The 22,051-nt window shown below is 39.3% G+C and overlaps 1 long non-coding RNA gene across 2 annotated transcripts; it reads right to left on the bottom strand.

Annotated features, from left to right (window-relative positions):
* Positions 1–17,275: 17,275 nt before the first annotated feature.
* LOC110909585 lies at positions 17,276–20,283 on the bottom strand. 2 transcript variants are annotated; one of them, XR_004882311.1, is made up of 6 exons: positions 20,088–20,283; positions 19,796–19,997; positions 19,389–19,441; positions 18,764–18,882; positions 18,524–18,653; positions 17,276–17,583 (listed from the first exon to the last, which is right to left on the bottom strand). It is a non-coding gene; the product is annotated as an uncharacterized LOC110909585 (long non-coding RNA). The 2 variants fall into 2 exon arrangements; XR_002575469.2 differs by having other exon boundaries at positions 18,524–18,650.
* Between the last annotated feature and the right edge of the window lie 1,768 nt (positions 20,284–22,051).

The following is a 22,051-nucleotide window of genomic DNA, read 5'->3' as shown; positions in this document are numbered from 1 at the left end:
AATGTAAAGATCTTCCAGAAATATGGGCGACCCCTAATCACTCCCTAACACTATGGGACAGTTGTTGATCATAAAGGAACCCTTGTAGGCCATGTTGTGATGATCTTATGGGTCTTCATTACCTATAAAAGGCCACATTGTGCAAACAAGTTTCCTCACACCTTGTTCTGCCTTCTTGATCACATCTGGAGCTCAAGAACACTCCCTACTCTTCTCTTATCTTGCATAGGACTTCAGTAAGTTGTTCAACCTTTTGTGGTTTAGTTTTTGCTTACTTTTAGCTTAAAAGTCAATCCGTCGTAACTAACGGTTGACTTAACGGTTAATCACAAATGGTCCAGTGATTAACCGAATCAAAGGTAGTTATATGTTGGTATTCATGTGGGCATTAAACCCTTAAAAGGCCACCCCCTGATCACCACTCTAAATAGTTCAAATATCGAGTCAAACATGCTTAGAAAAAGTCAACAGAAATGTTATTTTGCGATTTTTTGCATAATCTGTAATGTAGATGATATGTAACCTGTTTGAACACTCATAAAACATGATAATAAGTATATAAACTAGTCTAAGCTTGTTTGATCCGACCATTTTCTGTTTTGACCCGGTTCGGAGCCGAAGGTCGCAAAAGCTTTGACTTTTGCTTTGACTTCAGTTCTGACCCGTTAAAGTTTGATATAGATATGCCTTAGGACTCTCTTAGGACCAGGTTACATGATGGTATAAACCTCTGTGACCGGTTCGTTGTTTGTCCGAGTCTTTTACACATTTCCGTTAAATGCTTAAAAGTTGACCGTAACGCCCTTTTTAATTTAAAACGAGAATTTCGGACATGTGAAAGGATCATAACCTTGGTTACTAATTTCTAAGCATGTCCCTAAAATTTCACATCAATCCGAGGTCCAGAATATGAGTTATGCTAAATAGCGAAAATTACGGAACTTTAGTAATTAAATAGCGCAACTAGCATAACGCCTATCTAAACCCGGATTTCGACACCATACCTTTTGCTCACTGATGTAAAATAATATTTTGGGATTTTTAAAGATTTTTAATTATTTTTAACCTGCTCATAACCTGCGGTTATGGCAACGGTTCGGTAAATACCAAATATGCCCTTTTCGGCCATAACTTGAGTTCTACAGGGTCTTTTGACCCGATTCCAGTTGCTACTGATTTTAAATAATAAATAAAGTATTTTAGACTTTATAAACTGTTCGGGAAACTCAGATTTCCTGTAGAACTCAGAAACCTCTTTTATAATCTTTAAAAAAAGACCGAAATACTCCTACGGGGCATAATATGAACTTAAACTCGTTACGGGCATTACGGAAGGTATCCTACTGATACCACAACCTCTTTAAGGCATATATACTTAGGAAAACAGTGTAGGACTCTTACGGTTACCCGTTGCGCCTTTTGCGCGCACGGTTCGGCTTATGTAACTAGTTTACATAAATTAGCCGAAACGGGTCAAACCATATTATTTTGACCCCAAAATACAGAGTGTGATTATTATACCCCTATAAAACAAGTTTTCAAACTTGTTGGGTCAAAATCACATTCCATTCCCGGTTATCGCCTTTCACGCGATTAAACCGTATCTATCCGTCGAAACTGACCGGTCTAAGCTACCGCTAAATTAAAGACCCATTAGGATTCTAATAGGTTAATTTAAACCTTCGTTCCAGAATAGGAGACCAGTAAAAGCTATATGCAATTTATTTCAATTAAGGAATTATACTTGCAAAGGTAAATACTTTTAACTTATTTTCCGTTATACGGGCTTGGGTTACGGTATTTAAATTACCGCTTGGTCGGGAAATTGACCTCAACTCATTAGTAGTTGGGTATTATCAATGTGACCCGTTTAAAAACTTGTTTTGTTGGCTTTACGCCTTTGGGGGCTTAATGACCATGTCCCGGATATCCTTGGCAGCATTTTACGAAATGGCCACGACCTTGACATCCGGGTGTAGGCGTACACCCGACATTATGTCCATGACTATAAAAGTGTAGCCGTTGGTTTACCCGCCACGGTTTTATGCTATGTGGTATGTCTATTAAACTTTAACCCGGCACGACCCGGGCAACCGAACGCATAGTAACATGTAATTCTTTACAAGATTTGATTATAAATTATCCCAAGTTATAAAGAGTTTGTGCCTTAAGCATTTAAACCAATTTTATTAAACATTTTACAAAAGTGTCAGTTGAATGTATTTACCAGTGTAAACTGACGTATTTTCCCCAAAAAGACTAAATGCAGGTACTATGCGTAATTGGTTGGGATTTCTCCTTAGCATCATTAGAAGTCTCGCAAGCTTAAGATGCCTGAAGTCTGTTGAACAATATTTTATTATTATTTGATCCCCTGTGGATTTTGTTCCAACAATGGTGATACTTTGATATTACAAATAAAGTTGAAATATATTTATCTTTATGCTTCCGCTGTGCATTCATATATATTGTGTGGTTTGACTATAATGTTGCCAACTGCGTCAAGGTAATCCCCCACCGGGCCCACCTGTGGGACACGTGGAAATCGCGGTGTGACAGGTTGGTATCAGAGCCAACACTGAGTGAATTAAACACTAGCCTTTGTGTTTATTCTCAGTTACACAATTGCACATACTTGAGTCTAGACAAGAACATAGGACAAATTCGAATTTGTTATTCCAGTTTGTCTTTTTATTGTTTATTGTTATTTAAAGTTTTGAAAGAAGGAAATATGCCACCTGCAATCAGACGAGGAAGAGGAGGAAGAGGCAGAGGAACGATCATTACTCACAATGATCACGAAGCTGGACCTTCGAACATGCGAGCTCCTTCCAGTACAAGGAGTGAAGAACCACAGAGACGAAGAAGAAACCTTTTTGAACCTGCGAGACATTCTACCTCGCATAGCTCAACACCCTCATACCGCCATTCTTTCAGACCAGATTCGGAAAACAATCCCAATAACCCTCAACCATCCTTTATACCTCTTCAGCGATCTGCTTCGCACCGTTCTTATGGCGATCCTTCACCTTTCTTCGTAGGACAGTTTAACCCGGCGGATTATGTCCAAGAGCCAATAGGGTATAACCCTCTAGGACCAGAGGATCACTTTTCTGAAGATAATGCAGTGGATATGGACGAGGATACAGACCCCGTCGAGCCTGCAAGGGGTACTCCCAATCATCCAATCGAGGTCTCCGATGGGTCATCCTTTCATGGAACACCCTACCAACGTCCCGCCAGCTACCAGGCGAGGTTTGACCAATGTAATTGGTACTTTACACCTTCACATCATTACTCGCCACATGATCAACAGCAACAACAGGATCCTTCTGAGGATTCGCGGTTCGTGGCCGTTACGCCACCGCCACCGCCACCGGTTCAACCAGTAATTCCAGATCCGCCAAGGCGTAGAAGATCAGGCGCACGGATGTCTACCCGAGGAGGGGAATTCCATTTCAGCACTCCTCGCCACTCGAGTGCGAGTCACTTTCTGTCAGTACCTGAAGAAGAACCACAATTAGGGGAACCTTCTGGTCACCCTGCAGAGGTGAATTCTGCACCAGTTGCACCACCTCCGCCACCATTCGGATATGACAACCCGATACCAGCGTACGGCGCTTCCACGGCGTACAATCCGTTTGAGCAGCCGACTCACACGCACTACAACTATAACTATGATGCCGATCTATATGTCGTAGCGGCCAATTACAATGCCCTTCATGGAGCCTCTTGTAGACCAGATTACTCAGCTCATGGGTATCCAATACCTCCTAGACCTCCAGTTCAGCAACCGTCGCAGCAGCCACGTTTTTCTCCACCGGAGCAAGAAGAAATACTCCACCGTTTAAACCGTGTGGAACGAGATTTCGAACAAGAACGAAAGAGTAATCGTGGATTTCTTAAGGGCCTAGCAAACCTACTAAAAGGGAGGAAGAAACGAGACCATTAGTCTCCTTATGTAATGTTGTATTTGCAATTTAGTCCCTGCGTGGACACTTATCATATTTCAGTCCCTACGTGGACATCTATCTTGTATTTTGTCCCTGCGCGGACATCTATCTTGTATTGGTCCCTGCGTGGACTTGTTTTTCTATAAACCTCTGCGTAGGTATTTATTTAGTTAAAAGTCCCGTTTAGGGCAGCGTGTAATCATATTTGAAGTTTATGGAATGTTATGTTATAAATTTCATTTTTGTTAGTATTATATATGAAATAAATCAAAAATCATTCCTTTTAAATTTAAATCTGCCTAAATAAAGAATCTTAAGAGTGAAACCTAGCCAGGTGTCTTTATAAGATCCGGCCAAGATGGTAAGACCTGATTAAAAGATTCAGATTTCCTTTTAACCTCTGGAATCATGTTAACGTTCATGGCAGATGTGATTCGTTAAAATCGCACGCGTCATTCTTGTATAAGAATCCCTCTAAGGATTCCAAAGCCCAAATTAATGATTTTTAAATCATGGGTTAAATCATCAATAAAGATGATCATTTATTTAACATCCATTAGCGATGTAGTGCCTACGGGCCAAACTTATTAAACATCCATTAGCGATGTAGTGCCTACGGGCCATAATTATTGTCATATAAGACAAAAGACAGTGGTGGTCTATGACTCCCTGTCAGAAAGGGTAAAAGGACTACGGTTCAAACCTTCGTACCTTGATTCTCTATAATCTCGGCTAATATTATAAAAACGTCCTCGTGACTAGGCTTTTATGCCAATAACAATATTGTTTGTAATTAGGATAAGTATGTTCAAATCCTAAATAAAAGTGAGTAACAAATTAACCAGATATGCTCTCCGTTACCATGGTTAATGAATTGCCATAAAAGACAATTCTATAATAAACTCCTAAATAAAATTTTCGTTATCTTCTGTAACAGATTCAAGTTGCCATGGCTGATCCTAGTGGGAAGAATAGTCATACAAATGAAGACGAATACGATAACGCCCAGGTTCATTTGACGGGCGCAGAATTGAAAGCTCTTGTCGACAATGCTGTTAAGGCAGCCCTGGATCGACAATATGAGGAATATACTGAATCTCGGAGCAGAACCATATCCAAACCACACTCAAAGCCGAAAACCCACTCAAAATCTCACAGCAAACCGCTGTCTAAGCCGAAAAAGGACGATGATAATCACTCGTCCAAAGAAAACAGTGTCCGTCCAGAAAAGGTATATACTGATGCATCTCGCGCCAGAGGCTGCACCTACAAGTACTTTGTATCATGCAAACCCCGAGACTTCACTGGAGAGAAAGGTGCGGTTGATTGCATGACGTAGCTAGACGAGATGGACACCGTGGTGGACATCAGTGGCTGCGCAGAGAAGGATGTGGTAAAGTATGTTTCACAATCATTCAAGGGTGAGGCCCTGGCTAGGTGGAGGTCGTTGGTTCAGGCCTCGGGAAAGGGTGTTCTATACAACATGACATGGGAGGAATTCATTTCTCTCATCAAGGAGAATTACTGCCCTCAACATGAGGTGGAAAAGATAGAATCCGATTTTCTATCATTGGTGATGACGAACCTTGACTGTCAAGCTTACCTCACGAGCTTCAACATGATGTCCCGGTTGGTTCCGTATCTGGTAACCCCGGAGCCAAAGAGAATAGCTCGCTTTATCGGTGGGTTAGCCCCCGAAATAAAGGCAAGCGTGAAGGCCTCTCGGCCAGCGACCTTTCGATCTGTAGCTGACATATATTTGTCCCTTACTCTGGATGTGGTCCGACAAAGATCGCTGAGGAACAAAGAGGCTGAAAAGAGAAAGCGTGAAGATGATACTTCACGGAGGTCGGGCAAGAAGCACCGTGGAAACGGTGATAACAAGAGAGGGTCGGAGTCAAGGAAGGATGGGAAACAGTCTGGTGAGAAGCCCAAGTGCAAGAACTGCAAGAGACATCACTTTGGGAAGTGTAGACTCGAATCAAACTCGCAGACTCAATCGAAGTCATCTGCTTGCGGGTTATGCAAATCCAAGGACCACAAGACCGTGGATTGCAAAAAGATAAAAGATGCAACTTGTATAACTGCAACGAGAAAGGGGCACATTAAAACCAACTGCCCTAAATATGCCAAGAAGCTTGAAGAGGCCAAGAAGAACAATGCTAGAGTCTTCAGGATGGAGGCGAAGGAAGCAGTGCTAGATGATAACGTGATCACAGGTACTTTTCTCGTAAATGATATCTTTGCAAGAGTACTTTTTGATTCGGGCGCTGATAAGTCCTTCGTAGATCATAAATTTTGCAAATTGCTGAATATGCCTGTCAAAACCTTAAATGTGAATTATGAGGTAGAGCTAGCAGATGGTACCATAGAAACCGTCTCCACTGTGTTAGATGGATGTGTGATATCCATTAAGAACCACTCTTTTCCTCTATCTCTACTTCCCTTTAAATTGGCCGGTTTTGACCTAGTATTGGGTATGGAGTGGTTATCTCACAACCAGGCCCAAATCGTCTGCAACAGAAAGCAAGTGGTGATAAAGACTCCATCTGGTGAATCGCTTACCATTCGGGGAGATACCCAGTACGGATTGCCTGAGCAAGTGACTATGCTCAAGGCTTCAAAATGTCTAAAGAAGGGTTGTGTCATCTACATGGCACAGGTGATTATTGAAGAGCCTAAACCGAAGATAGAAGACATTCCCGTCATTTCGGAGTATCCAGAAGTTTTCCCTGAAGATCTACCTGGGTTGCCACTAGATAGGCAAGTGGAATTCAAGATTGATATCATCCCTGGAGCAGCACCTATTGCTAGAGCACCTTACAGGCTAGCACCAACCGAAATGAAGGAGTTGAGGACCCAGCTGGATGAACTGCTAGCTAAAGGTTTCATCAAACCTAGTTCGTCTCCCTGGGGAGCACCTGTCCTGTTTGTTAAGAAGAAGGACGGATCGATGCGTCTGTGCATTGATTATCACGAGCTTAATAAGGTCACGATAAAGAATAGATATCCCTTACCGAGGATCGACGATTTGTTTAATCAGTTACAAGGGGCAAGTTATTTTTCGAAGATTGACTTGAGGTCAGGCTACCATCAACTGAAAGTCAGAGATGAAGACGTACATAAAACCGCATTTAGGACTCGTTACGGTCACTACGAGTTCCTAGTGATGCCTTTTGGGCTCACTAATGCACCGGCTGCGTTCATGGATCTCATGAATCGCGTCTGCAAGCCGTACTTAGACAAATTCGTCATCGTTTTCATCGACGACATTTTTATCTACTCGAAGAACCGAGCTGACAATGAGAAACACCTTCGTTGTATTCTCAAACTCCTGCATCACGAGAAACTCTATGCCAAATTCTCCAAGTGCGAATTCTGGCTACGAGAAGTCCAATTTCTAGGACACGTTGTCGGCGAGCGTGGTATCCAGGTGGATCCCGCTAAAGTAGAAGCTGTCATGAATTGGCAAGAGCCAAAGACGCCTACAGAGATTCGTAGTTTCCTGGGGTTAGTAGGATATTACAGGCGATTCATTGAAAATTTTTCAAGGATTGTTGCGCCCTTAACTTCTTTGACCAAGAAGAAAGTAAAGTTCATTTGGGGCCCTAAGCAGCAAGAATCCTTTGATATTCTGAAGCAAAAGTTGAGCAACGCTCCTGTGCTCACATTACCTGAAGGTACCGAAGAGTTCGTAATTTACTGCGACGCATCACACACTGGCATGGGATGTGTGCTCATGCAGAAGGGCAAGGTTATTGCCTATGCTTCGAGATAGTTAAAGGTGCACGAGAAGAATTACACCACCCATGACTTGGAGCTGGGTGCCGTTGTGTTCGCACTAAAACTGTGGAGGCATTACCTGTATGGTATCAAGTTTGTGATCTATTCAGATCATAAGAGCCTTCAACATCTGTTTAATCAGAAGGAATTAAACATGAGGCAACGCCATTGGATGGATACTTTAAAGGATTATGATTGTGAAATCAGATATCATCCCGGCAAGGCGAATGTAGTCGCTGATGCCTTAAGTAGAAAGGAAAGGGTGAAACCCATCCGAATCAATGCCAAGAGCATTGAAGTCAAGAATAATTTGATGGAAAGGTTGTTAGCTGCACAGCGAGAAGCTGTGTTGGAAGCTAACTATCCTAAGGAGAAGTTGGGAGTAACTGAGGAGCAGTTAACTCTTAGCAAGGACGGAATTTTACGATTGAATGGACGAATATGGGTTCCAATTTATGGAGGACTACGAGATGTTATCCTCCAGGAGGCCCATAGTTCCAAATATTCTGTTCACCCGGGAGCTGATAAGATGTATCAGGACCTAAAGGCAAATTATTGGTGGATAGGCTTGAAAAAGTCTGTAGCCGCTTATGTGGCCAAATGCTTGACTTGTGCGCAAGTCAAAGCAGAGCATCAAAAGCCGTCTGGCTTGCTACAACAGCCTGAACTTCCAGAATGGAAGTGGGAATGCGTAACTATGGATTTTATTACCAAGTTACCCAAGACAAGGAAAGGAAATGACACAATATGGGTTATAGTCGATAGACTGAATAAGTCAGCTCATTTCTTACCCATCAAGGTGACTTATAGCTCCGACATGTTAGCCCAGTTATACGTTGATAAGATTGTAGCCTTACATGGCGTATCTGTGTCTATTATCTCCGACAGAGATACTAGGTACACGTCTCATTTCTGGAAAAGCTTCCAGCAATCTTTGGGCACACGTTTGAATTTTAGTACGGCTTACCATCCTCAGACAGACGGTCAGAGTGAGCGTACTATTCAAACGTTGGAAGACACGCTACGTGCATGTGCAATTGATTTGGGTGGTAGTTGGGATAAAACCTACCATTAATCGAATTCTCCTACAACAATAGCTACCACACCAGCATTAAGGCTGCGCCTTTCGAGGCATTATACGGTAGAAAGTGTAGATCGCCTGTTTGTTGGGCGGAAGTTGGAGATGTCCAATTATCAATACCAGAGACAGTTTTCGAGACGACGGACAAGATTGTCCAGATTCGAGACCGTCTCAAAGCTGCCCGTGATAGGCAGAAGAGTTACGCGGATCCGAAGCGTAAGGATTTTCACTTCGAAGTAGGTGAAAAAGTGTTACTTAAAGTATCACCCTGGAAGGGGGTGATGCGTTTCGGCAAGAAAGGCAAACTAAGCCCGAGATACATAGGACCTTTCGAGGTTATCGAACGTGTCGGGTCAGTTGCCTATAAGTTAAACTTACCTGAAGAGCTCAATGGAATTCACAATGTGTTCCACATCTGCAATCTAAAGAAGTGCTTCGCTGATGAATCACTGGTGATACCACACACGGATGTGCATATAGATGAGAGCTTAAAATTTGTGGAAAAACCTTTGTCGATTGAAGATCGACAGGTAAAGAAGCTTCGAAGGAAGCATGTACCTATAGTAAAGGTCAAGTGGGATGCCCGTAGAGGTCCCGAATTCACGTGGGAGGTTGAATCCACGATGAAAGAAAAATACCCTTATTTGTTTCAGTAAATCTCGGGTCGAGATTTATTTTAAGGTGGTGAGGATGTAACACCTCGAAATTTTGTGTCCAATAAATAAATGACACGTGTCGAATACGACAAAAAGAATATAAACCGGATTTAATTAAGATATGCGGTAGGATTTCCGAATATGTCGACATGTTAATTTTATGCCTCTGAGCGACTTCGTCATTATAAATCCCGAGACCCTAAGAAAAATTTACAAGCATCTAATATATCTTAATCCGGTCATTACTAATTATCAAAAGGAGCCAAGTTACTAATCTAAATCCTAAGAAAATAATACAATACAAATGATTAATCATGAGCCCATCCTTTTGGAAACCGTTAATGCATAATGGGGTAGACATCTGTTCAAGTATGGGTTAAAGGATAGCCAGAAAATTATTCATTTCTATGTTGACCATTCAAACCTTGAAAGGTTAATTTTTTGCCACTGTTAAGCGCTTACGGACCGTAAGGGTCCAGCCTTATGGACCTGTAAGGGGGTGAAAGGGTAAAACATTTTCCGCCACAGGCTTACGGACCGCGAGGCCCATGCCATACGGTCCGTAAGCGACGCCCAGCGACAGAAAGTTGGCTGTTGGCTGTTTAAAACGGTAAATCATTAATGTAAAGATCTTCCAGAGATATGGGCGACCCCTAATCACTCCCTAACACTATGGGACAGTTGTTGATCATCAAGGAACCCTTGTAGGCCTTGTTGTGATGATCTTATGGGTCTTCATTGCCTATAAAAGGCCACATTGTGCAAACAAGTTTCCTCACACCTTGTTCTGCCTTCTTGATCACATCTGGAGCTCAAGAACACTCCCTACTCTTCTCTTATCTTGCATAGGACTTCAGTAAGTTGTTCAACCCTTTGTGGTTTAGGTTTTGCTTAGTTTTAGCTTAAAAGTCAATCCGTCGTAACTAACGGTTGACTTAACGGTTAATCACAAATGGTCCAGTGATTAACCGAATCAAAGGTAGTTATATGTTGGTATTCATGTGGGCATTAAACCGTTAAAAGGGCACCCCCTGATCACCACTCTAACTAGTTCAAATATCGAGTCAAACATGCTTAGAAAAAGTTAACAGAAATGTTATTTTGCGATTTCTTGCATAATCTGTAATGTAGATGATATGTAACCTGTTTGAACACTCATACAACATGATAATAAGTATATAAACTAGTCTAAGCTTGTTTGATCCGACCATTTTCTGTTTTGACCCGGTTCGGAGCCGAAGGTCGCAAAACTTTGACTTTTGCTTTGACTTCAGTTCTGACCCGTTAAAGTTTGATATAGATATGCCTTAGAACTCTCTTAGGACCAGGTTACATGATGGTATAAACCTCTGTGACCGGTTCGTTGTTTGTCCGAGTCTTTTACACATTTCCGTTAAATGCTTAAAAGTTGACCGTAACGCCCTTTTTAATTTAAAACGAGAATTTCGGACATGTGAAAGGATCATAACCTTGGTTACTGATTTCTACGCATGTCCCTAAAATTTCACGTCAATCCGAGGTCCAGAATAGGAGTTATGCTAAATAGCGCAAATTACGGAACTTTAGTAATTAAATAGCGCAACTAGCATAACGCCTATCTAAACCCGGATTTCGACACCAAACCTTTTGCTCACTGATGTAAAATAATATTTTGGGATTTTTAAATATTTTTAATTATTTTTAACCTGCTCATAACCTGCGGTTATGGCAACGGTTCGGTAAATACCGAATATGCCCTTTTCGGCCATAACTTGAGTTCTACAAGGTCTTTTGACCCGATTCCAGTTGCTACAGATTTTAAATAATAAATAAAGTATTTTAGACTATATAAACTGTTCGGGAAACTCAGATTTCCTGTAGAACTCAGAAACCTCTTTTATAATCTTTAAAAAAGACCGAAATACCCCTACGGGGCATAATATGAACTTAAACTCGTTACGGGCATTACGGAAGGTATCCTACAGATACCACAACCTCTTTAAGGAATATTGACTTAGGAAAACAGTGTAGGACTCTTACAGTTACCCGTTGCGCCTTTTGCGCGCACGGTTCGGCTTTTGTAACTAGTTTACATAAATTAGCCGAAACGGGTCAAACCATATTATTTTGACCCCAAAATACAGAGTGTGATTATTATACCCCTATAAAACAAGTTTTCAAACTTGTTGGGTCAAAATCACATTCCATTCCCGGTTGTCGCCTTTCACGCGATTAAACCGTATCTATCCGTCGAAACTGACCGGTCTAAGCTACGGCTAAATTAAAGACCCATTAGGATTCTAATAGGTTAATTTAAACCTTCGTTCCAGAATAGGATACCAGTAAAAGCTATCTGCAATTTATTTCAATTAAGGAATTATACTTGCAAAGGTAAATACTTTTAACTTATTTTCCGTTATATGGGCTTCGGTTACGGTATTTAATATACCGCTTGGTCGGGCAATTGACCCCAACTCATTAGTAGTTGGGTATTATCAATGTGTCCCGTTTAAAAACTTGTTTTGTTAGCTTTACGCCTTTGGGGGCTTAATGACCATGTCCCGGATATCCTTGGCAGCATTTTACGAAATGGCCACGACCTTGACATCCGGGTGTAGGCGTACACCCGACATTATGTCCATGACTATAAAAGTGTAGCCGTTGGTTTACCCGCCACGGTTTTATGCTATGTGGTGTGTCTATTAAACTTTAACCTGGCACGACCCGGGCAACCGAACGCATAGTAACATGTAATTCTTTACAAGATTTGATTATAAATTATCCCAAGTTATAAAGAGTTTGTGCCTTGAGCATTTAAACCAATTTTATTAAACATTTTACAAAAGTGTCAGTTGAATGTATTTACCAGTGTAAACTGAAGTATTTTCCCCAAAAAGACTAAATGCAGGTACTATGCGTAATTGGCTGGGATTTCTCCTTAGCATCATTAGAAGTCTCGCAAGCTTAAGATGCCTGAAGTCTGTTGAACAATATTTTATTATTATTTGATCCCCTGTGGATTTTATTTCAACAATGGTGATACTTTGATATTACAAATAAAGTTGAAATATATTTATCTTTATGCTTCCGCTGTGCATTCATATATATTGTGTGGTTTGACTATAATGTTGCCAACTACGTCACGGTAATCCCCCACCGGGCCCACCGGTGGGACACGTGGAAATCGGGGTGTAACAAATATGGCTTTTAACCAGGTAGTGCCAGTGCTTGATTTAGGAGAGGTAACAAGAAGAATATCGTTGTCATGAGACTAAAAATGTCGTTGACATGAAAGGACCCCTTGCATTTGCTTAGTATAATGCCAGTGACCTTGATAATTGTATAGAGTCATATCTATCCATTCACTTTCAGTTGGGAGAGTGGAAAGTAGGTGAAATCCTTAATCTCTACACATCCTTCAAGTACAAGGGTTTAGTGGTAATTAGTATAAAGTATGACGGTTACATGGCGGTTACAAACTATAGGGGCTGATCATGTCAAACTGAAAGATGTCAACCAACACCCCTAAGGGTTGCGACACCCTTGGTACACACCCCTATGATCAACGACTTCAAGGGACACCACCAAGAGACACACCTATTCGATTAGTGGCTGTGATTAAGAAGGAAAAGACGTAACCTTTAACGTTAATTCTCAACCACACATTCAAGAAACACGACTATTCACGAAGGGACATGTCTCTACACTCGTACCCGTTAGATTAGTATAAATAGGCCTTTAGATTTTCATTTGAAGAACTCATTCAAGTTCATGTAAATTCCATTGTATTCAAATTTCAGTATTCAATAAAGTTACGTTTATCGTTTGCGATCTAGAGATCAAAGATCATTCTGGGCAACAATTGGTATAAGAGCATCAGGCTCTAAGGCATCGCAGGGAATTCGCGATCAGGTTTTATTATTCTTTCTCAATTCGCAAGTTAGTTTTATTTTCGGTTCAGGGTCGAACCAGGGGTTAGGAATCTAAGATTTTGATTCCGGGGTTTAGTGCGAATTAGATTGATTGTTTATTACGCGTTGGGTTATACGCGGGGGTTAAGGATTAGAGGTTTGTTGAAACCACGAAAGATAAAAGTTTGTTGAAAGTGAAGATTGTTCGGTCAGAAGACATGTCAGGAACAACCTAACTAAATTCACAAGTTATAATTCAAAAGGAACCCAATTCCAGTGTCCTATTTTGAAAGCAACAAACTATAAGGTTTGGGCAATTCGCATCAAAACGATTTTGGAAGCGAATGGACTTTGGGAAACGATTGAACCGGCAGAAAATACGCAAATGGATGTTAAAAAAGATAAGGCGGCAATTGCTTATCTGTTCCAAGCAATACCGGAGGATGTTTTATTGCAAGTTGCAAGTTGTAAAACTACAAAGGAAATTTGGGAAAATCTCAAGACAAGACACGTTGGTGTTGATCGGGTACAGAAGGCTCGTTGGCATACACTTTTATTAGAATTCGAGTTAATGCAAATGAGGGAAGATGACACTATAGACTCCTTCAGCGCAAAGATAAACAGTGTAGTTACCCGGGCAAGCGAATTAGGGATAACACCGAGTAAACCAACTCTGGTACGCAAACTCCTAAATGCAGTGCCAGATAAGTTTACTCATATTGTCGCCTTGATGGAACAGTACTCTGATCTAGAAACAATGACGCTAGAAGAAGCGGTCGGGAGATTAAAAACGTTCGAAGAAAGACTTAAGCAAAAGAAAGGAAGCCCAGGAGAAAGTCAAGACAAGTTGATGTTTACACATCACGACAACAACTCAGGCAGAGGAAGACAGTTTGGAAACCACGGGCGTGGCATGGTAACATTCCCAAAATTTTTATTTATTAAAAGGATACATCATGTGTAAGTTGACCGATGGAAATATGTGGTATTTTGGCAAGCGTAGGAACCATTTAATAATTAAATTATAAAAATACATTATATTTGAACCTACTCCGTTTTTAATGAAACTTGGTTCAAAATGTAGATAAAAATATGCTCGTCCTAATTGCATATTCATTATTTTATAAAACGTCATATTTTACAAGTTATAAGCGCCAAATAAGTGAAGCAGTTAAATTAATATATATATATTAAATAAAATAATAAAATCAAATCAAATTAACACATTAATGCTAAAGTATACGTGTGATGTGTGATCATGAATTTAGAATTGAAAGACATGTATGCTGTATACACGTGTTCTTTCAAGATTCAAAAGGAATCTTGTGTAGCTTTTTGTTCAAGATTGAAAACTATAAATTGAGTAGATCTCTCAAAGAAAAAAATTGCCTATCCTTTTCTAGTCGCCTCTCTCTCTCAAAATTTCTGTATTGTCTATTTTTATTAATAATAATAATAATAAAGTCCTGCCCCGTTTTAAGTATTGTAACCCCTGGTCACTGATGCTCTGTCCGATTGACGTACGGCCCCGTAACGTATGTCAAGGCTCTGCCTAAATTCGTTGGGGTTCTGTCTCGTGACGTAGGAATAAAGTAGAATTGGGTTACTATACTTAATGTGAGTGCACTATATATTTTATTAAATAATCCAGGAGTTGTACCAAAATATAACAACCCTCCCGAATATTTTTCTAACACCCTAATATATTTTAAATTATCCCAATAGGTCCCAAAAACACCCCATACGCGAAAACGGGCCCCGAATACCCTACATATTGTTAAATTTAATAAAAAATATGAAATTTAAGTTGAGGCGGGCCGCGTAAGGTACCCCCATAACCCTTACGCGGGCCGCGAGAGGCTAAAACGGTGGCGCAGCCCGGTGTGGCCACGTGGCCCAACACCCGGCAAACCTACTCTATGACCCAGCCTAGCTACGCGTTGACTAGAGTTCACGCGGGCCATGTAAGGCCTTCCCTTATTTTACGCGGGCCGCGAGAAAACCCAGGTGAAGCACTATATAAGCAGGCCATCGGATCTTCATTCGAATTCGTTCAAAATCGCTTTCTTTCTCTCAGTTCTAAAGTGTAGGCATTATACACGGGTATAATACCCGCCCCCCCTAATTAGTGAAGCTCTGCCTCGTTGTAAGTATCATAACCCCTGGATACGTATTAGATACTCTGCCCGATTGATCTAGGGTTCCGTAACGGCTGTCGTGGTTCTGCCTGACGTAGTCGTTGGAATGCCGTCTCGGGGAGGATATTACTAATGTTAAAATGGGTTATTATACTAACGTGTGTGCATTGCTTATTTAATTAAATTATAACCAGGGAATCACAAATGAAAGCCCTATAATAGCAATGTGAGTTGATCCGCTTTTTGTAAACCTTTTATTAATTGTTTTTACGAAACCATAAATATTTTTCCATGCGAATAGTAGTTATTGAGTATTTGTAAGAATACAATTATCATGGGTATGTTGGGGTTTTGTATACAAAATTTGTTACCACCTGGTCATGGAGTAACATGTCCACAAGTCGGGTTCGACAGTAGCATGGATGTTAATTGTTATGTCTTGGAAACAAATATAATTGTGGGATCGCCCTCAATACTGTACACTATGAATTTTTAATTAAACTTGATTAAACCGGGATTCACTCACCAGTATTTCCTGCTGATAAAATGTTTTAAACACGTGTTTCAGGTAACTTAGTGTGAAGCCAATAAAAGCCAGCTGAAGAGCACTGAAGGCTTGGAAAAGTGGCAATAAAGTTACCTAAAATAAAATAGATGTTTTTATTAATAAAATAGGATTTATTCCTATGAAAATGTGTATAATGCAAACTTGGGTTTTATCCCATGTGTTTAATGTTATGAAAATGTGGTATTTTACTCTGATCAAAAACTTCCTAACTACGGTCCCCATAAAAAATCCGCTGCCAAATTAGACAATAATACCACCAGAACTGGCTCACGGCCGCCCATTCCCGGCTTTGTACTAGGGGGACGGGGGTTGTGACAGAAGGTGGTATCAGAGCTATGCCACTGGTGTAAGCCAAAGAAGTGTTCTGCTGACACTTACGTTTTAAATTCTGTGTTAGGAAATAACTTATGTGATTATGTGTTTTATATTATTTGCCTATTTGTTAGTCTACAATATGGGTAAGCAAAGAATTTCGGACATCTATCATCAATTAGATAGTTCACCAAAAGATAAGGGAACCTCATTTCAACCAAATGCCTCAGGATACTTGGCAGATACTGTGGAAGGAATATTTATTCGTAAGGCACAGTCTGAGAAACCATTTACCACTAAGAAAAGAAGTAGGATTATTAGAAAAAGTCAAGAGAAAATAAAGAAGTCACAACCAAAGGGAGTGATAATCAATAAGGAAATAAATACACGAACTCAGTAAACAGACAATAACCTACTAGGGGAAAATGAATTAGATGAACAATGGGTAAATCTCCATATGTTAGCCAATACAGCAGTAAATGCTAGCTTATATTAAATAAATTGAACCATCAAACCAGCATCAACCAATGGAATTAGATCTTAACCAGGAAATCCTATAACCTTATAAACGACCTACCTCTCAACACCCTGACCCACTACCAACACCCATGCCACCTATGAGCTAGAAACTTTAAAGGAACTTTGCCCATTAGATAACAACTTAGTAGAGACAGGAGATAGAATAAACCTTACATAAAAGCATGTTGAGCATAATACTCCTATAACTTAGATAGACTAAAATAAGTTATGGATGCATAATCACTAGTATATTTTGAACCCCAGTTGTAGTTGTAACAAATATATATATATATATATATATATATATATATATATATATATATATATATATATATAGGAAGGTTCATTTGAGAAGACTATTCTTTCAAGAACAAATTGAAATTAATCTTAGCCATTCAACTTTTTTTTATCAATGGTTGTGAAGGATCATGGCATTTATGTAAATATTACACTATCTTTCCTCAAATCATTAAGTAAAAAGGGTATCTTGGACATTTTGTGTAGCATAGACATTTATATCCTCACAGTTAATCCCACACAACCAAATACCGTGATTTCTCCCCCCCACCCCCCACCCCACCAATTGTCTTCGTCATCCATAACCTAATATCACCACATGTCAAAATTGATGCAGCACTGGATGTTTATAGCTTCAAGACTTCCACGATTGGGGACTACACAACCTGTGTATTGAAAATCAAAATTATGTTTTAGAGGCTAAACATGTAGCAGCAGGTACCATTCAAAATGAGCAATAAAAAAACAATCCCAAACATACTCTTAGCTAACAATTACAACTCTTAGTCGCAAATTCATCCAAATAACCAATGGTTTGGTAAATTTTAATCAAGATAATATGTAAAAAGACACTTTAATAGCCTGTTGCATGAAGAGGAATTTAGGAATGAGCATGGTACCAAACCGATTTTCGGGAAAAATGGGTACCGATAACAGTACGGTAACGGTAGTAGTCAAACATACCGATAAACAGAAAAAACAGGTATCGGTACCCAGTATCAAATTGCTATAAGAAGACCAAAGAATTTATCCGCCACCGTGTGAATCTATTCATAACTGAGTAGGCACCCAAAACCAACAAAGGGCCGTCCACAAACAAAGTTTGTTCTCTATGAAATATATTGATAAAAGTGCAGAAAACAAAATGAATATGAACATTGTAAATGAACCTGCAGGCGAATATCTCAACATAAAAAACAGGGGCCACCTTCAATAATAGAAAAACAGTTATCTTTTTAAAGTAAGGCTCTGTATTATGTTACTCGAGACAACCTCAATGACTTCCTTCGTTTTCTTGTAATTTAGGATAAACTCTTGTATTAGATATTTTAGTTGATACAACACAAAATTTGTTCAATAGAAGTAAGATTAATAAAGGTAGTCAATTGAATTTCAAAAACAAATCATATATTTAATACGAATACAAAAAATACAAGTGAAATTGACATCTTTAACAACAATTGAAGAACCATCTGCTAGGAAAATGCAAAAGAGGGTTTAATATCAACATTATAAATTTTCGGTGATGCTAAGAATATAAATCGTAAATCAAATAACCGTTGACACACAACTCTTCATGGTATTGATGTAGTCTATAAAATATACCTGTCCCATATATGACTTGAATAGCAAAGCTGCCTTCTCCTTCCTAACAGACTTGAGTTGATCAAGCATGTCCTTGTCAACTCTAATAGTTATATCGAGACTTTCCAATTGTTTTGTTATGTGACTTCTGCTAAATAAAAATCATTACATTAGTTTACTTCATTCAAATGATTATCAATAATAATAAAAAAACATGTATGCATTGATACAAAGTGTAATTAAACTTTAATAAGAAATTACCAAGCACATCCACCAACTCTAGAAAGAGTTAATTTAGATGATCCACCTTCACTTTCTCCGTTTCTGCCTTTTGAATTCTTTTAGTAGCTTTAATGGGATTCTTCTTGCTTGCGTGCAAGCTGCATCAAGAAAATAGACTATTAGGAAAACTGTACAATCTTTCATTGACTATCATTTGACTCAGAAATTCAAAAAAAAAAAAAAAAAAAAAAACTTAGTTTTACAGTTGTGATTTGGGAAAATGGCAACCCAACCTTGTAAAGAGGTGACACTTTGTAAAGTTTCCACATTTGTAGCTTTTATAGTAAACAGGTCAATTTTTTCGTAAATGGGTCAAAGTTACCATTTTAAGTAAACAATTATATTTAACATTTTGTAAAAGGGTAAAAATTAAAGAGGGAACCGGTAATTAAGTTTTCTTGTAACACGTCGCCGGCATCAATAAAGCAAGCCTGTAAAATTATACATCCGTATATTGTTCATTATTCTTGTCATTCATTTTATAAAAAGATTAGAATACCATCAGGTACTATCTTTGAGATAGAAATTGGTGTTTAATATGTTCTGTTGGGGAGTTGAAGAAGAATTATGACCATCTTCCAAAAGACGCATAGCTTGGCAATACCTTTTTACATATGGAAATGGTCTCTGCAGCCTGTGTCCAACATCATCTTCATCCTAGTTGCACACATATGGCAAAAGTACATGTTAAGCTCAAAGTATATGAAATGAAAGTCAAGATAATTTGGGTTTTATGTTGACCATTCAAAATCTCTAATTTTTAATCCTGACGATCTAATAATCTATTTGTTTTTGTTCCAAAAAGAACTGTTTTTGTTCCAAAAAGAACATGGTTAGACCTTTTTCAGTTAAACAAATAATGTTTTTCTTATATGCCTCTATAGTCCTCAATATTGAAGATGCCAACAAATTTACGATTTTGAGCCCACAAACATCATAACTAATCAAAGCCTAGGAGCTTCAAGTGTATGAATTATTGATTTTGAGATGTAGAAAAAGTTATAAAAAGACCTGAATACGTCACAATAATTGCTCATGAATGAGCTTGATGATTTTCTTCACATATATGTAGATTTTACTATCTCTTTTCTGAAAGGATTCTCGTATATGAACCTGGTAATGCCATCAACTTCAATATAAACCTACATAAGGAAACCAAATTCTGGTAATGTCATCAACTTCAAATCAACTAAAGCAGACCCATCTTGCAAACCTAAGGATGAGAAAAATTGAAAAATTCAGCCCAACAACAATTGTATCCCATAATCGTTGTAAAATAATTAGGGGAACGGTAAAAGCAGACCTTCAAACCTTCAACCATCTGTCATAAACCATTAGATTGGAGGGAGGAGGGCTACTTCGAAGGGTTGGATTTGTAAAGCAAGCCCCAAGATTTGTCGGAAAGGGTGCAATGGTCACTTCGTCTTCATTGATGCCATTACTTTGCAGGAAAAGGGGATGAGGAGAGGGTTATAACTGAGAACGTGGGGGGAAACCAAAGGAAAAAGAAACCGCACCCTAACTTCTCCTTCTAGAAGATTTTCCTGAATTATAACGATCAGGATTTTATTTCAAGTTAATCCTAGGGCTGATATGAATCTAAAAGCAGTTAGAATTTGAAGGGAACATATGAATAGATAGTGTAATACCCAAAACGGTTAAAAGGTAATATTTTAGGCGGTTGAGTCAGTGGAGATAGTGGGTAGCAAAAGGTGGAGGTAATCACCAGCTGAAAAAACCAACCATAACCTCCGGGAACCGCCATTAGAGCGGTTATTTTTGGGAGTTTAAACGGCCGAGATTTCATCTCAGCATGATCCGACGTAGATATCGATTCAAAAAGTGGTTAGACTTAATGGGTTTAATGTATATATATAATATCACCACATGTGAAAATTGATGCAGCACTGGATGTTTATAGCTTCAAGACTTCCACGATTGGGGACTACACAACCCGTGTATTGAAAATCAAAATTATGTCCAGGCATTGGTTTAGATTTTCGTAGCAATCAGTTTATGTGTAGGACCGTAATTGTCTTCAAGAAATTGATGAAACAGAGGGATTTGGTCATTAAAAAAGTGTAGTATACTTATAAAGTGTTGAAATCGGCTGGCATTAACAAGTTATCTGATTTTACGCTCCCAAAAAAATATGTAGGTGATTTTGAAAAGATAATATTTGGTCTGATTTCATGGGAATCACACTAATATCCTGTATATAATTTGAGATATATGATTTCCCCCAATTTTAGGCTACCATTATTTCCTTCCCCATGGTAATCTCATTGAAATCAAAAACCCTTGATGCACAATTTTTTTTTTGGTTTGCTGTAGGTGTCGATAAGAATGTTGGTTCTACCTCAGACGGGTGGGTGGAAGATGACGATTTTGTTGTAGCCGTTCCCAAGATGGTAGTACCAAAACTTGAAAAGCGAAAGTTGGTAGAGAAGAAGATAAAGGAGGAAATAAATATTGGTGTAGCGTACACACATAAGATACGGACGAGATCATCACCTAAATCGCTTCATGAAGCTCTTCAGAAGTTGTCTGCAGAACAAAAAGAATGTGTAAGTCAAATGGGGTTTGGGAAGATGTTGTCGTTTACGATAGACGGTATACCAGGACATGTGCTAGTGTAGGCTGGTCGCGTAGGTTCCAAACAGGTGATCTAGGTTTGTAACTACGTTTAATAACCTGAACCACCTCTACGGAGCCTACACGACTAGAGTACATCAGCACATGTGTGTAGTGTAGTCTGAACCTACACAACCAGACTAGGACCTGGTTAGGAACCTGCACCACCTGTTGAATAACCTGAAAACCAGGTTATACTAGCTCCATGTAGGTTTGTAACCCGTAACTGGTTAGGAACCTGCACCATCCGTTACGGAACCTACACAACCAGACTATAATAGCTACATGTGTGTACGCTGGTTAGAGAAACGTAAAGGTTATTGAAGAACAAGGAACCTTGAAGGCAAATATTCTACGCGTGTACCATCAGATGCAAATATTCTACGCTGGTTACGGAACCTACACAACCAGACTATAATAGCTACATGTGTACACCATCAGATGCAAATATTCTACGCGGTGACATCGCAAAGGTTATTGAAGAACAAGGAACCTTGAAGTAGTATATAGTGATGTTTTTTTTTTTTTTTGCCTGGCAGAATGCCTGGTTAGAGAAACGTGTTCGATAAAATATAATACTTGCAATGTGTTTTGTAGTTTTACTTTTGCAACTGCAGATGCCATGTTGGTTTA

The sequence above is a fragment of the Helianthus annuus genome, chromosome 15 (genome assembly GCF_002127325.2).
Source record: "Helianthus annuus cultivar XRQ/B chromosome 15, HanXRQr2.0-SUNRISE, whole genome shotgun sequence".
NCBI lineage: Eukaryota > Viridiplantae > Streptophyta > Magnoliopsida > Asterales > Asteraceae > Helianthus > Helianthus annuus.
Note: the sequence above shows the minus strand (reverse complement) of the source record. Positions and strands in the feature narration are given on the sequence as shown.